Source organism: Bombina bombina, chromosome 1, assembly GCF_027579735.1.
Source record: "Bombina bombina isolate aBomBom1 chromosome 1, aBomBom1.pri, whole genome shotgun sequence".
Classification (NCBI taxonomy): Eukaryota; Metazoa; Chordata; class Amphibia; order Anura; family Bombinatoridae; genus Bombina; species Bombina bombina.
In genome coordinates this window covers 1,214,855,180-1,214,867,521 of record NC_069499.1, presented here as the reverse complement: position 1 = coordinate 1,214,867,521, position 12,342 = coordinate 1,214,855,180, and positions in this window count along the sequence as shown.

Sequence of the window (12,342 nt, the reverse complement as noted above, 5' to 3'; positions counted from 1 at the left end):
TAAGGGACTAGGGTCGGGTCGCTCAGAGTCTCCTGGGCGAAGTTAGAGGGGGAAGCCCAGGATATTTGGTCGGGGTGTAGTGTAGGAGTCGGGGCAGAATGTTTTACCTGGGTCTCCAGATCAGGTGTGGTGGCTTGGTGTATGGCTTGCTGGCGGCTGGTAACTGCACCAACATCCGTGGGGTTATCCCACACAAAGGCCGAGGCAAGGTGGCCGAGGCAAGGTGGCCGAGGCAAGGTGGCCGGGGTTGTTTCCAAATAATACCTCGGCGGGCAGATGGCTCATGACTCCCGCTTCCACAGCATGGGAGCTGGCACCCCAATCCTTGTGCTGTGGGGATCCTAAGTACGGCACCCCCAGCCACCCGAATGGCAAGTGACCTCCCTGTTTGGTCTGATGGGGGGGACAGGTGGGGTTGGACCAGGGTGTCTGTAGCTCCAGTGTCTCTTAATCCCCAGGCCGACAGCCCATTGACCCAGACATCCTGGCGATGGTGCCGGCGGTTGTCGCCAGTCACGGGCTCCACCTCATGCAGGGCCCCAACTTCTTCTTCTGCCCAGTCGGTGTAATTGGTAGGGCCTTCTGCATACAGACAGTGGACAGCAGCTTGATAGCTCCCGACAGGAGCTCTTGCCCACTGAGCTGGAGGGGGGTTCCTTGACGGCTGCACCACAAAGTCCTTTCTGAAGTGGCCCGCCTGCCCGCACGTGTAGCATCTCTGGGGTGCACTGGGCCTGGAGGGACGGACGGGTGCTGGTCGCGTCAGTGTCTGTCTAGAAGCCATCGGAGGGCGGGAAGGGGCTGGAGCAGAGCAAGGCACTGGTTGTGGCTCAGGGCGGACCTGACGCCGGGCATCCAGGTACTGGTCCGCCAAGATGGCTGCTTGGTCTGCTGTTTTGGGTCGATGATCGTAGACCCATTCTCTTACCTCTGCTGAAACAGGGTTGTAGAAGTGCTCCAGCAGGATGAGCTGTGTGGCTTCGACCAAGGTGGTCACTTTGGAGCTGGTGAACCAAGAGTTTATTGCACGGGTGAACCGGTGTGTCCACTCTGCAAAAGGCTGCCCCTCTTGCCACCGCAGTTCTTGGAATTTCTGCTGGTGAGCTTCTAGAGTGAGGCCATATCGAGCAAGGATACGCTCCTTAACTTTGTCATAGTTTTTCCTGTCCCCGGTAGGGACAGTATGGAAGGCCTCCAGGGCTCGACTGGACAGCTTCCCGAGCAAGATGGTAACTCAGTCGACATTGGCTACTCCCTGCAGCTCACACTGCGTCTTGAAGACCTGGATATAGCTGTTTATTTCTTCCCCCTCGTCCTTGAAGGCACGGAAAGCCTCATGAGGCAACTTCAGTGGTGGGAAGCCTGACCCGGGGAAGCCGGCGGGGCTCCACCCATAGACTTATGGACGATGTTGCCGGCTGGCAGTTTCAGGGGCCCGGCCAGCCGGAGAGGGACTAGGTGTTCAGGGACCAGCTCTTTCATGATGATGTGTAAACTATAAAACAAAGCAAATCAAAGATCTGGGAGATCGCGGTTGCTCTAAAAAAAAAAAATCCGCAGAGAAACAAGAGGGGGCTAGGTAGTAGGGGTGGAGGTTTAACCCTTGCAGCCTGGTATCCGTGACAGAAGGTATTTCTTATCCAGTTTACTATCCCTTGAATCTGCAACCAATTTACATAGCTTTTTAACATTTCATTCACTGAATAGACAATAAGATCTAGTCTACAAGCATAGTGCAATCGATAGCACAGGTTACGTTATCTTGTGCTCAGTGCTTTGCTAAGAAGTACACACTAATAATACAGTAGATGGTAAAAAATGTTAACCAAGTGAAATTGATACTGCGAATATACCACAAGCATCTTTGTGCTCCTATTACAAGTTGAAAGTAAAAAAAAAATTATTTCATGTAATTGACAAGAGTCCATGAGCTAGTGACGTATGTGATATAGGAGGGGCAAAGTTTCCCAAACCTCAAAATGCCTATAAATACAACCCTCACCACACCCACAATTCAGTTTTACAAACTTTGCCTCCTATGGAGGTGGTGAAGTAAGTTTGTGCTAGATTTCTACGTTTATGTGCACTTATCAGCATTTTGAAGCCCAATTCCTCTCAGAGTACAGTGAATTTCAGAGGGATGTGAAGGGAGTATCACCTATTGAATGCAATGGTTTTCCAAGCGGGAAATCTATTTCATAGGTTCTCTGTTAGCGGTCATAAAGATTCATCTCCTACCTCCCTTTTTTAGATCGATGATATACTCTCATATTCCATTACCTCTACTGATAACTGTTTCAGTACTGGTTTGGCTATCTGCTATATGTGGATAGGTGTCTTTCAGTAAGTATGTTTTCATTACTTAAGACACTCTCAGCTATGGTTTGGCACTTTATGTATTAATATAAAGTTCTAAATATATGTATTGTACTTATATTTGCCGTGAGTCAGGTTTATGTATATTTCCTTCTGCAGACTATTCAGTTTCATATTTGGGAAAAAACATATTTAGGAAAATATTTTTCTTACCTGGGGTTTAGTCTTTTTTCAAATTGACTGCTTTTTCATTAAATTTTCGCGGGCAAAATTAGGCTCACGAGGCGCAAAATGCTGATGTGTATTGCGTCATTCTTGGCGCGAGAATTTTTTGCCGTGAAGGTACGTCCGGTGATGCATGTTTGTCATTTCCGGCGTCTTAGTTGACACTGAGTTCCTTGCACAAGGTTGCGTCTGCAATGATGCGAGTGTGTAATTTCCGGATATTGTTAGCGCCCAAAAAATTCATTTTGCATTGTGCGTCATACTTGGCGCCAAATAATTTCATTATTTAAAACCCCATTCCTGTGTGCCTCTTGCCTTTTTCTATATCAGAGGGCTATGCTGTTTGCATTTTTTTCCCATTCCTGAAACTGCCATATAAGGAAATTGATCATTTTGCTTTATATATTGTTTTTTTCTCTTACATTTGCAAAATGTCTCAATCTGATCCTGTCTCAGAAACCACTGTTGGAACCCTGCTGCATGATAACAGTTCTACCAAAGCTAAGTGTATCTGTTGTAAATTTGTGGAGATTATATCTCCAGCTGTGGTATGTAATAGTTGTCATGATAAGCTTTTACATACAGACAATGTTTTTATCAGTAATAGTACAATGCCTGTTGTTCCTTCAACATATAATGTACATGATATCCCTGTGAATATAAAAGATTATTGCTGATGCGATTCAGAAGGCTTTGTCTGCTATCCCACCTTCTAATAAACGTAAAAGGTCTTTTAAAACTTCTCATAAAGTTGATGAAATTTCAAATGACCGACAACATACTGAATTATCCTCCTCTGATGAGGATCTATCTGATTCAGAAGATCATACCTTAGATATTGACACTGACAAATCTACTTATTTATTTAAAATGGAGTATATTCGTTAAAAGAGGTGTTGATTACGTTGGATATTGAGGATACTAGTCCCCTTTATATTAAAACTAGTAAATGTTTAAACTCTGTTTATAAACCTCCTGTGGTTACTCCAGAGGTCTTTCCAGTTCCTGGTGCTATTTCTGATATGATTTCGATGGAATGGAATAGGCCTGGTACTTCTTTTATCCCTTCTTCAAGGTTTAAAATATTGTATCCTTTGCCAGCAGTTAGTTTGGAGTTTTGGGAAAAGATCCCCAAAGTTGATGGGGCTATTTCTATTCTTGCCAAACGTACTACTATTCCTATGGAAGACAGTACTTCCTTTTAAGGACCCTTTAGATAGGAAACTTGAATCTTATCTAAGGAAAGCTTATTTATATTCTGGCTATCTTCTCAGGCCTGCCATTTCTATGGCTGATGTTGCAGCTGCATCAACTTTTTGGTTGGAAAGTTTAGCGCAACAGGAAACAGATCCTGATTTGTCTAGCATTGTTCGCTTGCTTCAACATGCTAATCATTTTATCTGTGATGCCATTTTTGATATCATCAAAATTTATGTTAAATCTATGTCTTTAGCTAATTTAGCTAGAAGAGCTTTGTGGCTCAAATATTGTAATGCTGACATGGTATTTAAATCTAGATTACTATCTCTTTATTTCCAAGGTAATACTTTATTTGGTTCTCAGTTGGATTCAATTATTTCAACTGTCCCTGGGGGGAAGGGAGTTTTTGCCTCCGGATAAAAGACCTAAGGGTACATCTAAAGCTTCTAACCGTTTTCGTTCCTTTCGACAAAATAAGGAACAGAAACCCAATCCTTCCCCCAAAGAATCTGGTTCCAATTGGAAAACCTTCAAGTTGGAATAAATCCAAGCCGTTTAAGAAATCAAAGTCAGCCCCCAAGTCTGCATGAAGGTGCGGTCCTCATTGCAGCTCAGCAACATTTTTTTACGCAAATATTGTTTGGTTGCAAGTTATCAGAGTAGAAAGTAAAATGTAAAGTATTCTTGCAAGATCCCATTCTGTACAGTGAGAACAGTATTGCAAGAATTAAGCAGCTCAATAGTTTCAATGTTAGAAATCTCGCCAGTTTACAAAAACACGTTTTATAGTGTGAGAACAGTTTAAAAACCTATTATTGTAAACAGTAGAAGTCACTTCCATTTTTTCTGTGCAATATTAATTTCCTGTACAACGAATCTTTATTTTAGACCAAAAAAATTGCGAATTTAAAAAACGTTTTTTTTTACTATATACAGTCAAAAAAAGGCACTGTATACCCATAATGCCCCAGCTCACATCTTTTAAACAATAACATTATGTTTTGTTATTTCACATCCTCTAAATATGTGTTTTTGTCACAATACAAAATACTGTAATATAAAAATGGCGCCTATTACTTACCATTACCAATGCATTTTGTTTTGATATTTTTGAAAACTCACAAATGAACAATAGATCTTGAAAGTGAACAAAAACCCCTTCTGCACAAAGTCATCACATGTTTTTGGATAAAAATCCTGTTTTGAATAACAAGAATAGTGTAAATGAATATTACACTAATAAAATATGAAATACATACAGAATCGGATGATGGCATTTGCACAATGTTTTTTCTTGATGTTGCGATAGTGATTTATGTATTCATGCGTTTCTATTGGTACTTGTGTGCTGTTACAAATAACTGGCCAAGTAATATAGTTAAAGGGATATTAAACCCAATTTTTTTGCCATGATTCAGATAGAGCATGCAATTTTAATCAACTATCTAATTTACTCATATTTTCAATTTTTCTTCATTCTATTAGTATAGTTATTTGAAAAAGCAGGAATGTAAGCTTAAGACCCGGCCGATTCTTGGTTTAGCCCCCTGGGTAGCGCTTGCTGATTGGTGGCTACATTTAGCCACCAATCAGCAAGCGCTACGCAGGTGCCAAACTCAAAATTATAATAGGATTAAATTAGAAAGTTGCTTAAAATTGCATTCTCTATCTGAATCAGAAAGAAAAAAATTGAGTTTCATATCCCTTTAAATATTTAAATTTTAGAACCAACCAATAGCAAAGGACTATAAAAAATATATGAATATAGTCTTACATATAAAGTACATCTAAAATGGCATCAGTTTGTTTTGTCTATGCACAAAAGCAATGTTAATTTGCAAAAAGTCTTGCAATGGTGTAAAATTAAACCAGGCCAATTTTGTGGTTTATAAAGTCCTGTATGAGCAGTCACAATTACTTTACCGGGGTTTTCAATATTGGTTAACATTTCCAGCTTTAATGTTATTATTACTTAAGCATAATGGTTTACCATGGACGATAGTTGACATAAGTTTTTCAGCATACCCCATTAGGTCTGTTATGTGATATTTAGTGTGTCTGTACCATCCAACATCCACATGTTAAAGCACACTAGGCTGTTGCTTGAGTGTTGGTGTAATATGAGCACAAAAATAAAATCACTATTGATTTAACTTGAGTGATGTCACAATAGTGCTAATAATTTTGTGCTCCAATTTTAATCTAGGTCATCTGAAGCCTCTATTCAAATGATCTGGCCAAGGGATTTGTTTTTGCTTAAATTTTGTTTAACATTTTTATTTAGATTTCCTTCTTGTAATATTTCTACCTCCCTTATTTTAAGATAGAGATTTTTTATTATTATTACTAATGATTTAGCTTTAGGAAATGGCAATGTCAATATTCTGCTTACAGCCATCTTCTGGACTGCAATTTTCTAAGTTACTGTGGTTATTCTTTCTCCATTTTTTTTTTCTTTGACCTAAGAGCAAGAATGTAAGAGGAAAGGCTGGAGGTTATTGGACACTGATTGGACATTGCTCCACCTAGTAATACCAGCGTATGCAAATGTGCGCTGATGTTACAAGTTAGCTGCAATGCGAGACCACCTTCCATAGGCTGCAATGGAAACCTCATTCTTATGGCTTGAGACACGGCATAAGAACCTAGCGCAGCAAAGGGGGTTAGTCACGCAGCGATGGGCAGCAAATGTTAAACATATATGTATATTAATATATACATATATATATATTTATATGTTTATATGTGTATATACACATATTACACATAAATATGTATGTATATAAGCATATACATATATTTTTACAGGGAACACACTGTTCCCCATAGACCAAATTTAAAGGCTTTTTCTAACACCCCACACCCGCCAACTTTAACCCCTAAAAACTGATTTGTGCAGTTGTTTTTTATTATGGCTGGTTATTTATCGTGTGGCTGTAAATCTAGCCCTTTATTGGCTACTGTGTTTCAGTCAATGTTGATATGGTTATTTTAAATGTTTTTTTAATACTCTGTCACAGTGTCTTAAATTAAATCTAGATTAATATTTTAAAAAGCTATGATAATCTGAATTAAATTAATAGGAATAATGTAAAGGATGATGTAAGTTGGTAAATTGAAAGTGTAAAATGAGAGGACATTGTTCTAACAGAGAATAAAGGTATATGGTATATTACAAGGTGTTGGACTGGCAAGGATTCAATATATGTGTGTGGATATATGTGTATGTACAGTATATATTTGTATGTATGTGCATGTATGTTTGTATGTGTGCACTTACATATGTAGACACACATTTGTCTTAGCGCTTGAGCAGAAGCCAAGCATAAGTTTTGTAGCAAACTCCATAGAAGTGAGGGATTTAGTGAGGACACACCATCCAATCTCCAGGTGTCAGTGCCAAAGGCTTTCGCTGGGCCATTTTACTTTCCACTTGTAATATGGAAGTAAAAATGGCAGTGCTATTGATTGGGCTTTATCGATGGTAGTACACCATATTGCTATCATTTTTATGCTCCCCTTCTTGGCCTATTTGTCTCAGTTTAAACAGATATGTAAGGCACTAATATAATTGTGATATTCTAGTTTTCTGTACTAGAATTAAAGTGCAAGTTTTACAGGCCTTAGACCATACAAAGAATTTGCATGTATTTTTTCTATTTACATAAATTATTATTATTTTTTACAACAATATGGAGCTACAGAATTCTGCGGCACTAAACAAATAAGTGATAATAATAAGTATCTGCTATGCTTTATAATAGAAAAAAAAGCGATCCAAAGAACAAAAATATTAAATAAAAAGTCAATTCTTTATTAGAAAATTAAAACATATGGGCATCAAAAAATAGCGTGAAGAAGGAAAGAGCAGGTCTTACGCGTTTCGGCAGGGTTCAGCCGTAATCATAGACCATACATGCTCACAGGTGATACAGGTTTATATATCCTACACAGATTACCCATTGGTTAAAAAATCACACACCTCCTAAACACCATTTAAAGGGATCATCACACAAAAGATATATATATAATAGGCATTTTGACACCTATAATCAATGGCCTTATTGATAATAATGAAAAATAAATAAAGAAAAATAGCTAATTCTACATAAATATATACACATATATATACAACAAAAGAAGGGGGGATGTATATAGATCAGAATCAGGGAGAAAATCTAATAATGAAAATTCAAAATAATTAATAATAAATAAATAATCATATTAATAAAAGATATATATATTAAAGTTGATATATTTCAAAATGCTTTATAATCTATACTAAATCATATTCTGTTTAATAAAGCTCATAAGTGTATATAATTCATAGTAAGCATAGATCCAGTGTAACCTGTTACAGAAAGCAGTTCTCTTACCCCTGTACTAACGTTAATGATATATCAGATAGCACAAAATGTGGTCAATTTAAAGAAATAATCATTTTTGCTGACTACATCTGATTATTTACAAGTAATCTGTTAATCAAAAGAAGAAGCATATGTGTTTGTAGCAGCTACCAGCTATAGAGAAATGTTTGCTTGTAGAAACACACACACACACACACACACACACAGATATATATATATGTACATAAAAAAACGTTTATAGTGAAAAAATGGTCAAGTGTTGGTAAAATACTCCCAAACACACTCATCAGTAGACCACACTCCTAAGTAGTTACATACCATATCTCCATAAATATTTTGTCTGTATATATGTAGATACTTGTTACTTAATATTATGGAGGGGGGGTTTAATAGTTTTGTAATTCTATTAGCTCTAGTTTTTGTTTGAGGTTTATTGTATGAAACTAAATTATTGCCAATAATTGATTAGATCTCCCTCAATGTTCATGCCATTTGGCCTCCGTGTATGTAACTTAAAGATCCAAAATGCCTCTTTTTTGTGTAGCTCCATAATTCTATTCCCTCCCCTCGGCTTATTTTTAATCAAATCTATGATCATCCAGGTAAATGTCCTGACACTTCCGTCATGTTCATGGATAAAGTGTTTTGACGCTCCTGTGACTGTCCGCCCTCTCTCTATATCATTTAGATGTTCACGGATCCTCTCGCGGGTCTCACGTGTCGTGCACCCCACGTATTGTTTTTCACAGGAGGTGCTGGTTATAACATACACTGCAAACTCTGAGCGACAATTAGTACAGTAGTTGCAGTCAAAAACTCGCTGAGTATAATTCGACTGAAACACCTTACTGCTAATAGTGTGACTGCATGCTATGCAGCTATGCAGCCCACACTTATAGTGGCCTTTGCAACTCAGCCAACTACTCTTACTCTTAGGTTTTCTAAGGGCACTTGGTGAAACAAGGTTCCCAATAGTAACATTCCTCTTGGAAATGAAATGGCAGCCTTTGTCCACCACATTCTTGAGTGCTTCATCAGCTTTCAAGATTGGCAAGTTCCTCATAACAATTTCACAAACTTCCCTAAACTGGTTAGAGTAAGTGGTGACAAAGGAAATCTCACTGTTCCCCCTCTTTTCATTCCGTATCTTTGGTTTTAATAAATCTGCTCTTGGAATATTCTGAACCTCAAAGTAAGCTTTTCGAATTGGCCCATCCGGGTAGCCTCGTGCTTTTAACTTATTCCACAATACCCTGCTCTCTGCCTTAAACTGTTCCTCCTTTGAACAATTGCGCTTTATCCTTATAAATTGACCCTTCGCCACACCATAATTCATGTGGCGAGGGTGACAGCTTTTGGCATGGAGCAGGGCATTGGTGGAAATGGGCTTGACATACAATGTTGAGATGACCATTTTGTCTTCTCTATTACCTTCCAGTTCTACGTCTAAATAAGACACTTTATTGCTGTTGTAAACATGCGTAAACTAAAGGCCTGCCCTGTTATCATTGAGATATTCCACAAATTGTTGACTCTCATTCTCAGTACCCGACCAGACCAGCAGCAGATCGTCAATGTAATGCTTGTAAGCTACAATTGAGTTCCTATATGGGTTTACATCCACATAGATGTGGGACTGTTCCAAGTCTGTCAGTGCACAGCCCCGGGCCGCGTGCCTACCGCTTCTTATGGCCAATCACCTCTGCACTCTGCCCACCCCCAGAATCCCGCCCACCCTCCCCTCCTACCTCTTCAGTGTGCACTTAGTGTACCATAACCGTACCGGTTAAACGTGGCTCCTTCACTTTAGAGACAGTGTTAGACACTCATGCGGTCTGGTGCCAGTCATCCCTCTCACGATTTCCCTGTTCCCGTATAGACAGACAGCACAACAGAGAGTGAATCCACTGCTCTACACGTCACTGAGCAGTGAGCACAGATAGGCAGGCAGGTATAGGCTAGCAGCGCAACTTCGCAAGCTCCCACGGTGCACCCACAACATTCATAGTGAAATTGGGCAGGGGAGGAGCAAAGTACAAACAAGCAAAAGCAGCCGGGAAAACTATTTGTGGAAATTGCAGCGCTGGCTCAAGGGGAAAAAAAATTAAGTGTCTACAACTTCCCCAGTCCCACTAATGTTCACAAATGCTGGCCCCTCTAATAAAAAAATCTATGCATCTCTACATTGTATTTCTTTGAATTTCAATAAAATTAAAAAAAAATAAAAAAAAATCTGGTGGTAACACCCCCCTAGTGACGCCACGGTATAGATCTACTGGTAGGTTGCAGTCTTCTAATTAGACACAGATACTGGTGGCCCAGAGTCTGAATGCATACCTTGGGTGCTTATTATTTGTTCCTCACACTCAGCTAGATTACAACTTTTGCGTTATGGTGCGGTATGACTATACCACTGAAAAATTGGCCATTGCGCATGGAATGGCAGGTCTCCTGTATTACAAGTCGCGGTGGTAAAGCTATACTGCAAGCTTTTTAGCCTGTAATGCAATGATCCATTCTGCACTAAAAAAATGACGTATTACAGGTTGTGCACTCCGGCTAAAATGCTTGCGTTACAGACTATACCGACAAGATACATTCTGCAATCTGAAACCAGTAGTTATGGATTTTGCAAAACAAAAAATTCATAACTAAAATGTTACAATGTACACTAACACCCATAAACTACCTATTAACCCCATAAACCACCACCCTCCCGCATCGCAAATACTACAATAAGCCTATTAACCCCTAATCTGCCACCCACCCACATCGCGACTATTAAATAAAACTATTAACCCCTAATCTGCCGCCCAACCAAATCACCAACACTATATAAACCTATTAACCCCTAAACCGCCGTCCCCCACATCGCCAACAATAAATGTATTAACCCCTAAACCGCCTGCCCTCCACATTGCAGGGTTTTAGTATATTAGTTGCGATGTGGGGGGCTGGCGGTTTAGGGGTTAATAGGTTTATTTAGTGTCAGCGATGTCGGGGGTGGCAGATTAGGAGTTAATCATTTTATTTAGTGTCAGTGATTATCGGGGAGCAGCGGATTAGGGGTTAATCATTTTATTTAGTGTCAGCAATGTCGGGGGGCGGCGGACTAGGGACTAGCTCCCTGTTGTACATTGCTGCTGCTGAGGATATATACTTATAATTTTCAACAAAGGATACAGAAAAACAAATGCATTTGATTATAGTAGTGATTTTAAAAATGTACTTAATATTACATACTCTATCTGAATCTGGAAAGTTTATTTTTTACGTTAATGTCTCTGTAGGTTTTTATTTTATGCTAAACTTGTAGCTTTGATTACTATATAACCGCTATTAACCTTACCATATAACTACATTTAGGGCTAGATTACGAGTGGAGCTCAAAATTGCATTTATGCGAGCGTGATATTTGCGCTTCACTCATAATACCAGCACACGCAATTGTGCGCTGTATTATAAGTCCAGCTCGAATTAGCATTGCATGGAAGCCTTGCACTCAATAGAGCATGTTTACCTGGGCTCCAATGGGAGACACGGCATGAGAACCTAGCCCTGCAAAGGGGGCTAGTCGTGCAGCAATGGGCAACAAATGTTAACTATATACAGTATTAACACATACATATAAATGTATATAAGCATATACACACATTAACACATACATATATATGTATATAAGCATATACACACATTAACACATAAATATATATGTATATAAGCATATACACACATTAACACATAAATATATATGTATATAAGCATATACACACATAACACATAAATATATATGTATATAAGCATATACACACATTAACACATAAATATATATGTATATAAGCATATACACACATTAACACATACATATATATGTATATAAGCATATTCATACATTAACACATAAATATATATGTATATAAGCATATACACACATTAACACATAAATATATATGTATATAAGCATATACACACATTAACACATAAATATATATGTATGTAAGCATATACACACATTAACACATAAATATATATGTATTTAAGCATATACACACAACACATAAATATATATGTATATAAGCATATACACACAACACATAAATATATATGTATATAAGCATATACACACAACATATAAATATATATGTATATAAGCATATACACACAACATATAAATATATATGTATATAAGCATATACACACAACACATAAATATATATGTATATAAGCATATACA